Genomic DNA, 13,110 nt, shown 5'->3' on the forward strand with positions numbered 1-13,110 from the left:
TGAGTTTCTCCGCCCTCACCCTACTCAACCTCTCCCCCACTGATAATGCAGTGATAAAACTTGAGTCCAACTCGGCCCCGCTCATATGTATACTACTCTATAGGCCACCTCAGTACATGCCCCTGTTCCCCCACCTGTTAGGCGAACAAATGGCTAGTTACTAGCCACACTTGAATCCTTCTAATAGGGGACTTTAATTACTGGGCTAATGACCCTCAAGGAGGGCCACATTCCACCGAGCTGACCGAACTACTAAGAAACATGAACTTCATCCAACCGATCTTCTTAGCCACTCATTCAAAAGGTCATACTCTAGACCCACTCTGGACCACCAATTTGGTGATTTCAGCCTCATCTATCATGCCCTGCATATGGTCTGACCATCACTTGGTAAAATTCTCCTTAGAGCACACACTCATGGGGAAATTGCCCACCTCAACTTCTGTTCTCAATCGATTACTCCCCCCAATCAATATCTGACTTTCAATCTACCACGACATTCATCCAGCAATGGATGAACCACAAACATTTAAAACTCAACCCAAGCAAAACAGAACTAATTCTGACGGGCGGAGGCCTCAATCAGTGAAGCCCACAATACTGGCCTACCGACTTGAGTCCCCCCCGCCTCCTCCACCTCAGTAAAAATTGTAAAGTTATTAACGGCTTCGCTCACACCCCGTCACTACAAGGAACTGTAACCTATTTTTAGCTGCTCAGTGATGACGGGATTGGACTGATAGGAATCATTAAAGGTCATTGACATTTTACAGCTTCATTGCAGCTGGCGACCTCCTGCGAGAGGTGACTTGTTGGCTCTGTTGTATGATGTACGCTGTATACAAAAATTTAATAAAATATGTCTGATAAAATAACATAAAATAACATACCATTTACATGGCACCCAAGTTGTGAGCTCCCACTGGAATGACTTTCCTGGGATAATTTTTGAGCTATGGGGACATCCAACTACCCCCTCATAAACTGGAGACAACGCAGGTGTTGTAGCGTTTACTGAGTCCTTAATTGATTTCTAATCATTTGGACCTCCAATGGACCTTGTTCTGTGCTGAGAGGGGATGGAGATTTGGGGGAACTGGCAGTTACTCGATGAGGATCAGCAATAGGATAACTGTGTCGACAAACTGGAGATTAAACTCATATAGCTAAATCTTAGGAAAATACCATAGATATGAAATATGATCACTGTACACCCAAAAATCCTAAAGAAACGTAGGTGGGCAAGGATCATACAGACTGAAAGTTCTGTTATAGCGATAAGGAATCATTTTATCAGGATTTTATGATAAGAAACTTAATTCTTGCATTTCTGTTTAGTCATAGGGTAACCCAGAATAATTGCACATTCACAAAGGACATTAAGTCAGAATAACAGAGACAAATCAAGTTAGGCAATTTGGTTTATCAGATTAAATGAAAACAATTTACATTTAATACATTTAGATTTGATTTCAGATTATACCAATTCAATGAATACCAAAGCTTGGGATTCAGCATAGGTAAGAAAATCAGAAAGAATCTTAGCTAAGGTAGTCTCACAGAATAATACAGAGTATGTGTCGATATGGATAGGTAGCCAGGTAAACCTTTTGCAATGACTCGTTCGGGAAATTTCAGCAAAGCTCCAAGTAGCCAGTCCAGCCCAATAAGAAAGAGTTGTGTGCTGTCTGCCGCTGAATCAGCAAGGATCGCAGCAGTGCAAATTGAACTCTCTGCTCTTGCTCTCTCATTCCCTCCAATCAAACTTCTCTCAACTCAGCCATGAAAACAGTCCACAACAAACTCTCCACAAATAGCTCTCCAAAGTTCCATTTGTATAGGCAGTTATACTTGGTCAGTTCCGGGGTGACACCTTGTCGCATCACTTCACTTCAATTTGACAGACCACTTCAGTCCATTGGTCAGTTCGTAAAGGATGAGTGTGATGCAACCGGAAAGAAGACATAAAATCCATAAAAATAGGTGGATCAATTACGCAGTTTCTTAAGTTATTCAATCATGCAACACATTGAACAATGGGACATTGAGGAAAAAACATAGCAGGTTCAAAAGGGCACGTTCCCAGGCAGCTGTTCTGAGTTTGAACACAAGTTGGTCGCACACTGCTCGTCACACCAGCAAGTTGCCCCAAAGGACTGTGGTGAATGTAGTGGCGATGGCGGGTACGCCTATGCCACGATGTGTAAAAAGAAAACAGTATGTGTTGCATTTAGCCATCCCTGGACACGTGTTTCGAGGTAGTTGCCTCTCGTCAGCAGGGAGCAGGACAGTGTAACGGGGTGCCGAGTGGACTGCCAAAATGTAATTAAAACAGGTCAAATACCTCTCATGGCGCGCAGGTGCAGAACCAGGGCTCGTCAGCCCGTAAGCTCACGGGAGCCGTAATAATTTGAACACAAGTTGGTCGCACACTGCTCGTCACACCAGCAAGTTGCCCCAAAGGACTGTGGTGAATGTAGTGGCGACGGCGGGTACGCCTATGCCACGATGTGTAAAAAGAAAACAGTATGTGTTGCATTTAGCCATCCCTGGACACGTGTTTCGAGGTAGTTGCCTCTCGTCAGCAGGGAGCAGGACAGTGTAACGGGGTGCCGAGTGGACTGCCAAAATGTAATTAAAACAGGTCAAATACCTCTCATGGCGCGCAGGTGCAGAACCAGGGCTCGTCAGCCCGTTAGCTCACGGGAGCCGTAATAATTTGAACACAAGTTGGTCGCACACTGCTCGTCACACCAGCAAGTTGCCCCAAAGGACTGTGGTGAATGTAGTGGCGACGGCGGGTACGCCTATGCCACGATGTGTAAAAAGAAAACAGTATGTGTTGCATTTAGCCATCCCTGGACACGTGTTTCGAGGTAGTTGCCTCTCGTCAGCAGGGAGCAGGACAGTGTAACGGGGTGCCGAGTGGACTGCCAAAATGTAATTAAAACAGGTCAAATACCTCTCATGGCGCGCAGGTGCAGAACCAGGGCTCGTCAGCCCGTTAGCTCACGGGAGCCGTAATAATTTGAACACAAGTTGGTCGCACACTGCTCGTCACACCAGCAAGTTGCCCCAAAGGACTGTGGTGAATGTAGTGGCGACGGCGGGTACGCCTATGCCACGATGTGTAAAAAGAAAACAGTATGTGTTGCATTTAGCCATCCCTGGACACGTGTTTCGAGGTAGTTGCCTCTCGTCAGCAGGGAGCAGGACAGTGTAACGGGGTGCCGAGTGGACTGCCAAAATGTAATTAAAACAGGTCAAATACCTCTCATGGCGCGCAGGTGCAGAACCAGGGCTCGTCAGCCCGTTAGCTCACGGGAGCCGTAATAATTTGAACACAAGTTGGTCGCACACTGCTCGTCACACCAGCAAGTTGCCCCAAAGGACTGTTCTGAATTGTAACAGTGATTGTAACAAATGACCTGCACAGTACAGGAGAAGTCAAAGAAAACAATTATTATTTCATTACTACTGGCAATAGTGTGGAATGTTCCCAAATGCTTGGGTTATACCGGTATGTGATTTCAATTTAAGAATAAGGCATACATGAATTTAAGCTTATATATGGCAAAGTCACATTATTAGTGGATCATACATTTAAAGAAAAACTAAAGTATATACGTTCAAATATATCATTAATGCACTGATAATCATTTCAATTCAGTTAAAATAAATACACGTAAGTATAGGGTACTCATAGGTTTTGGAAATACCAACATATACACATACCTAATATTATGTCTAAACAATTATATTTTTAATCTAGATAATTAACATTTATGTGAAATACATTTTTAAGGAGAATTCGGGAAAATTTGGTTATTTTTCATTATTCAATACCTGCATTTCCTTTGTAATTTTTGGTGTACATGTTATTACACGTTATTCCATGAAATTACACTTTTATTAACTTTTAACACAAAAACCACGTAAATTCATATTTATTTCAATTTAGTCTTATTAACATTCACACTCATATTTGAATATCAAGTTGATTAGCAATAAACACCATAACGTGAGACTTTTCCATTTCACATTTTTCTAACACGTTAATATGTATGATATATTTTCATTAATAAAATTACAACTATATTATTTGAATGAATAACATGTATCTAATCTACCTTTCCTCTTCATGCTTTTTCAATGCAGTAACTATATTTCGAAAAGTTGTGTATCATTTCTCACCAGGTGTCATTTGCACAAGTTTGCTATTTTCTCTCGATAAGGTGCATTAGCACATTTCTTTGTCAGGGACCCATGTCTGGGTATGCCCAGACGTGGGTCCCTTGCTCACTTTGCCACTGGATTCAAGATAGCCTGGCTGATGAGGGTTATGAACCCGAAACCGGTCCCAGGATGCTTGTTTCCGGTCCAGGGAAGACATGGCTTGGCAGTTCGGGCTGGACTGTTCCCATGAGGCACAGGGTCAGACTGATTTGCATATGGCCATATCTGAACTGGGGTGGTGGAGTGAGCTAAAGAATGATGATGGATTAAACCCAAATCAGTTGACTGGGGGTGAGTGTTTGATTTGCTCAAACGCTCCGTCCATCATTCCCTTTGGTATCGCTTTGTTCGCCCTAAGTTGGCAGCGTATGCCCAGACGTGGGTCCCTTGCTCACTTTGCCACTGGATTCAAGATAGCCTGGCTGATGAGTGTTATGAACCCGAAACCGGTCCCAGGATGCTTGTTTCCGGTCCAGGGAAGACATGGCTTGACATTTCGAGCTGGACTGTTCCCATAAGGCACAGGGTCAGACTGATTTGCATATGGCCATATCTGAACTGGGGTGGTGGAGTGAGCTAAAGAATGATGATGGATTAAACCCAGATCAGTTTACTGGGGGTGAGTGTTTGATTTGCTCAAACACTCCGTCCATCATCCCCTTTGGTATCGCGTGGATAAAACACAGGCAGCGGATTTCCCTGGCTTCAAACAGTGAGTCCAGATGTCGGCGAGGACCCCCCTCCTCTAGAGGCAGACTCCAGCTAAGGGAGTTGTAGGAGCCCCAGGGCCAGACTGGAAACTGAAAGCAGCTCGGACAATTCTGTCTGACCATCCCTATATGGTGCATAACAAGTGCAGCGAGTGAGATAGAGAACTGCTAGGAGGGACTTGGGTGAGAGCTCCTTCTCTAGAAAAGTTTGGAGAAAGAAAAACCAAAGCTGTGCATTTTACAAAATGTTTGCATTAGATAGTTAATTCCATAAACCTTCAAAGCACAGTAAACAGTAAATGATGACCTTAAAGAGCACCAGGTTACCTAGTCATATGTACCCATAGATATTCTTACAGATAACACCAAAAATAGACACAAGAGTAGTGAATCAGAGAACACAAAGAATAATTTAATCCAGCCCTCATTTGGTATGTAGCGAGCAAGCACAGTGAGTGAGCCTGACGGCTAATAGGGTGGGGATTCTCCCCCAAGAAAGGTTCGAAGACAGAAAAGCCAAAACAATGCACCTTTCAATTTATTTTTCATTACATATTTAGTTGTACTAACTTTTAAAGCATATTATACCCAGTCATAACTCACAGACATTTCTACAGAGAACATCAAAAAGTGAGATGTTGAGTGCGAAACATGAAATTAAATATAACAAATGTATTTGTAATGTAAAATAGTATAAACAAGAGAGTTAAAATGCACTTAACCTCAAATAACTGTTCAAAAGTTTAGAGGAGAAAATGTACAAGACAATGTGCAAAAATAAAATGCTTTTTATATGCTGAGTTTTGTAAACAGTGCCTAAATGAAGCATCCTATTTAAATTGCAACAGTGCCCAACTTTATGATTGTGGGCATTTTGACATTTTAAACAGTTAACATGGCCTGCTGCAAGTTTCCTACTGTTAAATACTGTAAAAACAATTTAAATGTACTTAGTCTCAAACAAGTTTTATATATAATTCCACTTCACACTACTTTGAATTTATTTGTGTCAAGAGGGTGTTTCATGAGTGGGATGTGGGAGTCCCAAAGCAACCACCCATGAGTTTTGATGCAAAGCCCGACCTACAAACAAAGGTAGATCTAGATTTAAACCAAAAACTAATGACTCCTTAAGGTTTTCCAAGAATGCATGTGTTCTCTACCATACACTCACAAATACAATGCAGTAAACATTTTAAAGTTAGCCTAAGCATAGGATTTTGTAGTGGATGGATATCCTTCCAATGAAAAACCTATGCTAAACATAATACTCACAAACTTTCATAATGGTACAAAGGTGTGTGCGCGGTGCAAAGCCGGCTCAAAGAGAGCTGACACAAGGAGATCAACTCTGGGTTTTGCTCTGCGTTGTTTGATAGTTGTAGGTCAGCCTCAAAATGTTCACGGTAAAGTGCAAAAGTCAAATGCTAATTATGTCCTGTGTCTTAATGTAGCATTCAAATAAAATATTTTTTTAGAAGTGCTCAACTTAAAAAATGTGACAAGTAGAGCACACATTTTAAAGTGTTAATATCCCTTGCATTAGCTTGCTTTTAGAGGCAAAAAGACCAATGATTGTCGCATTGCTTACATGCATCAAGGCATCTTTTTCCACAGACCTGAGCATAAATGCTTCCAAGCATGACTGAGAGAGAGAATTACGGAGCCTGTTCAAGATGTACTTAGGCTTAGAAAAAGATCTTTCACAAGCCACCTGAGTAGAGGAAATGTCAATGCCAACGTGTAGGCATTAAAGAGAGAAGAGCAGGACTTACTGTACATGTTATAATACAATACTAAACTATAGCAGCAAGCAATACAGTACTTGCAGGTCTTACACAAACTTGTTTTGCCCAACATGAGCGTGTTGTACTATCTCATACTCAAAGAGATAACGGGTGTCTAAATATTGCACATCTTGAACTTCTTGAATGATATTGTACTCTTCCTCGAATCTCAGTTTCAGTCTGCTGCACTTCAAAGCAAAATCAAGTCACTCATGCTGCAGTTTTTCAACAAATGCTTTGGGATCAAATCTAGATAGCATGCCACTAAGTCAGTGAATGGCATTTTGGGGAAAGTTCTGGAGGGTGTCTTCAAAGTTTCTGGGGTCAAGGCATGCTAAATCTGCAAACAACTGACCATGAGTTGTGAATCGACTTTGCAGACTGGTAACAATTTTGTCCATTGCAGCATTGCAAACTTTTATCCTGTGTTCATCAGTAGCTGACCTGATGGGTTTATCAGTCACAGTATCCACAGGCACCCTCTTCTTTCTGTGTTTTTGAACCTTTGGGAATTCAACTTGAATGAAAGTTTTGCTATCACACTGATGCAATTTGTCTTTTGCCCAATTGATGAATTTGTTTGTAGCATCCATTATGCCGCTGAAATCCAGACCCTTTTGCTGTAGGGAGTCTATAGTTTTAGTTACTATTCACTATGCCGCAGTGCATCAATACCTTGTGTTTGCAAGTACAGAGATAAAGAAGTGGCATTTTGAAAAATAAACAGATACATCTGTGCAGTTAAAATGGTATCAAATCTAACTAGTGACTTTAGAAATTAAATTGCTATGTGTCTGATCTAATCATTGAAGTTATCTGATGAGGACATCTATTCCATAGTTTGAAGAACCTCAATGTACACCTTTTTGCTTAGTTCATTGTATAGACCAACATTTTTTTGAATGCTCCTTCTTTGGCCCACCATCTTGTTTCTCCAATTGTAGAGATGGACAAAAACCATGCTTCATTACTTTTGTCTCGAAGGTATAAATCCCTGAGAAATACAGTACAAGCATTTAACAGCCCAAACAGTGACACTGCACATTGGATGTGCCATCTGTTGAGTTACTAACAAAATTTGCAATGTACAAGGATGAATTTGTATGCAATCAGATTACGCTTGGAGAACTGGAGGGTGCGGAATGCTTTGGCTTCCAATGCACCCTACCAGCTCAACAAACATTAGCTGGTGCCCTCATCTACAGGTCCCCTGGCCCGAGTAAATCATTTTTGAATTCTACCAGTGAGTTGATGGCTCCTCTGTTCCCCCGGTTTAACCACCACTATATGATTTTGGTAGATTGTAATCTGCATATGGATATCCCTACGGACAAGGAATCCATGATTCTTATGGAAGCATTGGTTGCTCTGGAATTAGATCCAGTTGTTATGCATTCTACACATAACAAAGGTCACACGCTTGACCAGATTTTTACAAATATACCTATGGAGGTAAAGGCTCCTCTCCCGCTGGTATGGTCGGACCATTTCCTTATTAAGTTTATGATACCCCGATTGGAAAGAGATGTCACGATGACAGCTTTGAAGAAAGATAGTAAATTCAGAGAGTTCCATCCGATAAATTCAGGTGTTTGGGGGGAACTGCTCGAATCTTCCACCCACCAGCTGCAGGGTAACGCAGAAAGCGATGCATTGCTGCTTGATGACTACAAAATGTCCATCAATTAGCTCCCTTGCAGTCACTATCATCTAGAATTACTAAACGGCCAGCCCCCTGGTACAAACAACTGCTCAAGGATAGTAAAACTTTCTGTAAGAGATTGGAAAGGAAATGGCGAAAAAAAACTCAGATTTAGACACCAAAAGAAAATATAAACAATCACTCAAAGTCTATTATAAGGAAGTCTATGAGGCCAAAAAAAACTATTTTACAAACAAAATAGAATCGTCCATAACTAAAAGTAAAGAGTTGTTTAAAATTGAAAAAATCTTTTACTAACCCAACTCTGGAGATGAAGGTCGCTCCCTCCACTGCAGATTGGCCGGTACTATTATCAACTTTTTTTCATGAAAAGATCAGAATGATTCCAAAAACTCTGAGGTCAAAATCGACTGGGACGAACGAAACAGCATCTAGTCACATTGTGGAGTCAGGGGATGGTCCTATGCACTTGTTACAGCAATTTCCCCCGATGCCTCTGGAAATTTCCCTAGCTAGCATCAAAGTCCTGAAGTCGGGCTCCCCTTCTGACAACCTGTCCTGTAAAGGTGCTAGTGTCCATTGCTCAAGTTATTAATACGGTGGTAAATACAATCTGCTGCGCCTCATTAGAATCTGGCCACATGCCAACAAGATGGAAGCAGGCAAAAATACTGCCACTGATTAAAAAACAGACTGCGGACCTGCAATTGCCGGAAAGTTTTAGGCCCATCTCTCTTCCCCCACCTTTTTTAGGGTAGTGGTGAAATATGTGAACTTGGTGATTACTAATTACGTGGAAACTAACAACCTTGTCCACAATAGTCAGTCGGGTTTCCACCCAATTTTAGCCCCGAGACCGCCCTCTTAGAAGTATCTGAATACATCAAGGAGACCCTGGACGGGGGTGGGAAGGCCATTTTGATTTTGTTCGATTTATTAGCAGTCTTCGACACTGTGCCTCATGTTCAACTACTGGACAGAATTCAGGATCTTGGTATCGGAGGCTCTGTATTAAACTGGCTAACCTCATATTCAAAAGACAGGGATCAGTAGGTTTGGTGCCCTCCCTATGCAGCCAAAGTCCCTAAAATCGAGGTCGGAGTCCCTCAGGGCTCCATTCTGAGCCCCACATTATTCAATCTCTATATATCCCCTTTAGCAGGACTGGCTGAGTCTTATGGAGCGAAAATCATATCATACGCTGATGATACTCAGCTCCTCTTGTCCAGTGACAAAGTGATGAATTTTGAGGGTACCGTGATCAACACCTGCCTCTCTAAAGTATTTACATGGTTAAGATCTAACCAGCTGAAATGCAATCTGGAAAAGTCGGTAATCATCTTTTTTAGCACTCAATCGCCAGATGACTGGAGACTCTGGTGGCCTGAAGATATGTCGCCACCCTCCTCGGCTCAACAAAAAGTTAAGAACTTAGGTGTTTTGATAGATGATCGTCTATCAATGAAGGCCCAAGTCCAATCAGTGGTAGGCACGTGCTTTTGTCTGCTCAGGATTTTGAGGACATTTCTTCCTTTCCTGTCTCTTGAACACAGGAAGTGTCCAAGCACTAATCACTTCAAGATTGGACTATGTGAATATACTCTATCTCGGCCTTCCAGAATACCTTCTTAAACACCTGCAGGTGGCACAGAATGCCACAGCTAGAGCCATTCTCAGGCTTAAGGTGAGGACACATATGCCCCCCTACCTTAGAGAACTTCATTGGCTCCCGGTAAAAAACAGCATCCGATTTAAAGTGATGGTACTATTCTTCAAAGCTTGGCACGGAACAGGGGCAACGCATCTGTGTAGAAGGATCTCTCATTATGTCCCTTCTAGATTGCTGAGATCCTCCTCAATGAATCTAGCCAAGGTACCCAGAATTTCCCACGTGCGGTCTGGGGGATCCTCATTTGGGCTTCTAGGCGCTCAGGCCTGGAATGCGCTCCCCACCTCCCTGAGAACGGTGACGGAGTTTACCATTTTCAGAAAGTGCCTTAAAACCCTGCTATTTAACCAACAACTGTGAGGACTTCTTTTGCGTGTTTAGGTTTGCTTATATGTGTCCTTCATGTGCTTGGAGGTCATTAGGCAGGTCAATACCAGGGGGCCTTTTGATGCGCCGGGACACTCGACTGAGTAACTGTGCACTATACAAATTCCTTTATATTCATATTCATTGTTCATGGATTTAGGTGCAGTGAACACTAGATCACACAATGCCTTTCTAGTTGTCATTGTACAATTCACAACAGACACAAGATGTTCTTGGACAACATCGGTCACATATCTGATCATAATAGAGTAATTGTCTACAACATTTATGTCCTATTGTTAGACTTAGCTGCCTTTCCTGGATGAGGCAGGGCTGGGCTGAATAGACCTGGGCTGCATTTAGAGTAGTGGGAGGAATTTTCTTTATACCTGAATAGGCCTGGACTACCTTGGACAACGCTGTCTCCACCGCCTGCCATGAAGCTGGGCCAGAGAGGACAGAACTGGTTTGTACACTCTCTACCACAAGAGAACAAACACGGACATGTGTTATAAATATTGGGACCCAGACCCCAGGACTTCAGAACTCACTTGGATCAAGTAACCTGACAGGAATAAGAGCTGGGGAAGCTGTGAGGAGAGACTAGCACTTTGCTGTGTGCTTTGCTATGTTGGCCTGCCATAGCTGCTTATGTCTTGGGCAGGGAAAAGACTGGACTGCACTTTCTGCAACTTCTTTGTTTGAGTTTCTCCAAGAGCTTGAGGTAGAGCTTACTTCGTGTTCAAAAAGTCTCAGTAACAGCAAAGCCTTCCCTTTCTTCTGGGTACCGCCTCTGGGACAGTGTGTCTCAATCAATCAATCAATCAATCAATCAATCAATCAATCAATCAATCAATCAATCAATCAATCAATCCCTTGTAAAACACGCTACTCACCCGTGAGGGTCTCAAGGCGCTGAGGGGTGGGGGGGAGCAGCTACTGATCGAACAGCCAGGTCTTGAGGAGTCTCCTGAAGGTCAACAGGTCCTGGGTCTGTCGTAGGTGGGTGGGGAGGGTGTTCCATGTCTTGGCGGCGAGGTGGGAGAATCTTAGTTGCCACAGAGGGAAACAGCAACCCGCCGCCACCACCAAGACCACCGGTGGTTCCATAACCTGAAGGCCCCGCAGAAGGCACCGCTATACGGCGCACTGCATCTCTGGTCTCACTGATGATAACGTCTGCCGCTGCCACCAAGTTGCCGCTTACCCCGCGTCCCATGGGCGCGCACTCCACATCACCTGGCTTCACTCCGCCGCCCTGGTCTCACCGATGACGCTGTTACCAGCTGATATTGCCGCCATGGTCTGCACCGTAGTCTGGGGGCACTGCTTGTAAGCTACACGAAGCACCGCCTCGTCCCACAACACAGCTGCGGCCCAAAGACACTAGCTCTTATCGACCTGCACCACTGCCTGCACCGTGACCCGTCAGCCCCGCAACGAGCACTTCCCCAAATTGCACTGCCGCCCCGGTCTTACCGACGCTGCTAGATGACCTTCACTGAGCCGCTGCCTGTACCACGACCGGAGGACACCGCACGCCGCACCCCTCCACTTCACACTGCACCACGATGGTTGCTGCGACCGGCCCTCACCGATGCAGTCGGCCGGGACCAAAGGTACTGTTTAAAAGGCTTCTCGCACCGACTTCAGTCCACACAGACGCGGTCGACTGAAACTGTTGGATTTGGCTGTTTTCAGTATAACGGTATCACCGGAAGGAGCTACCAACTTTAAGGAACTGCTATTTTTTATTCTGGCAAGGGGCATATTTTGAGTAATGAATGTTGGATTGTTGTTGTTTTGTTCTTGTTTGGTTTAGATAAAGATTACTTATTTTTCTAAACTGGTATGGTGTCCATTTGTAGTGTTTTCACTGTAATGCTGTATGTGTGCACAAATGCTTTACACACTGCCGCGGAGATAAGCGTGCCTGCTCATGCCAAGCTACAAAGGGGATGAGCAGGGGTTGTCTAAGGGCTCGTTCAAGGGCATAACTCCCTTACCTTGACTAGAAGCAAGGGTCTCTACTTGGACAAAGATGCAAACCATTGCCAACTAGAGCCCCCATGTATCCAGAAGTATTGATAGTATTTCGGCTTCCCTAATTTCTTCCGCAATGCCCTTGGTTTGTAATGAGGAAATAATATCTATGAGAGAGTTCACGGTTGTTTTTTAAATCAGGGTAACCAGATTGCCACATCCTTTACCACGCTTTGAAACCTCACAATATTGTTTATTCTTTTTAATGACATCCTCAAGATGGCTTTTTAATAATGGATCAAAATCTTTAAGATACTGAAGAAGTTCCAAAAAGTTTCCATGATCCAATGTTTCATCTTCTAAGGTGTAGGTATATTCTGTAGTTGCTCAATAGATCAGACTTTTTTGTCAATAAATTTTGTTACCAATACTCACTCTAAAGTGCAAGTTTTTGCTTGTATTGCTCTTTGTGAGCTTTTTATAAAGATGGCTACATGTATCTATGTTTCTTGATCACATCATGAAGAATTCCTAAGTAGTGTGATAAAGAATTCTGTCTTTGTGCTCTTTGATTCTTTGACACATACGCTTTTCATCAGAACAGCCATCAATGAAAGCACTTATATCTGTCTTTATGCTAAAAGCTAGACTACCATGCAGAAAAAGTTTCAGCTTTGTGTGAATAAGTCAACCACT

This window comes from Triturus cristatus, chromosome 2_1 (assembly GCF_964204655.1).
Source record: "Triturus cristatus chromosome 2_1, aTriCri1.1, whole genome shotgun sequence".
Taxonomy (NCBI): Eukaryota; Metazoa; Chordata; class Amphibia; order Caudata; family Salamandridae; genus Triturus; species Triturus cristatus.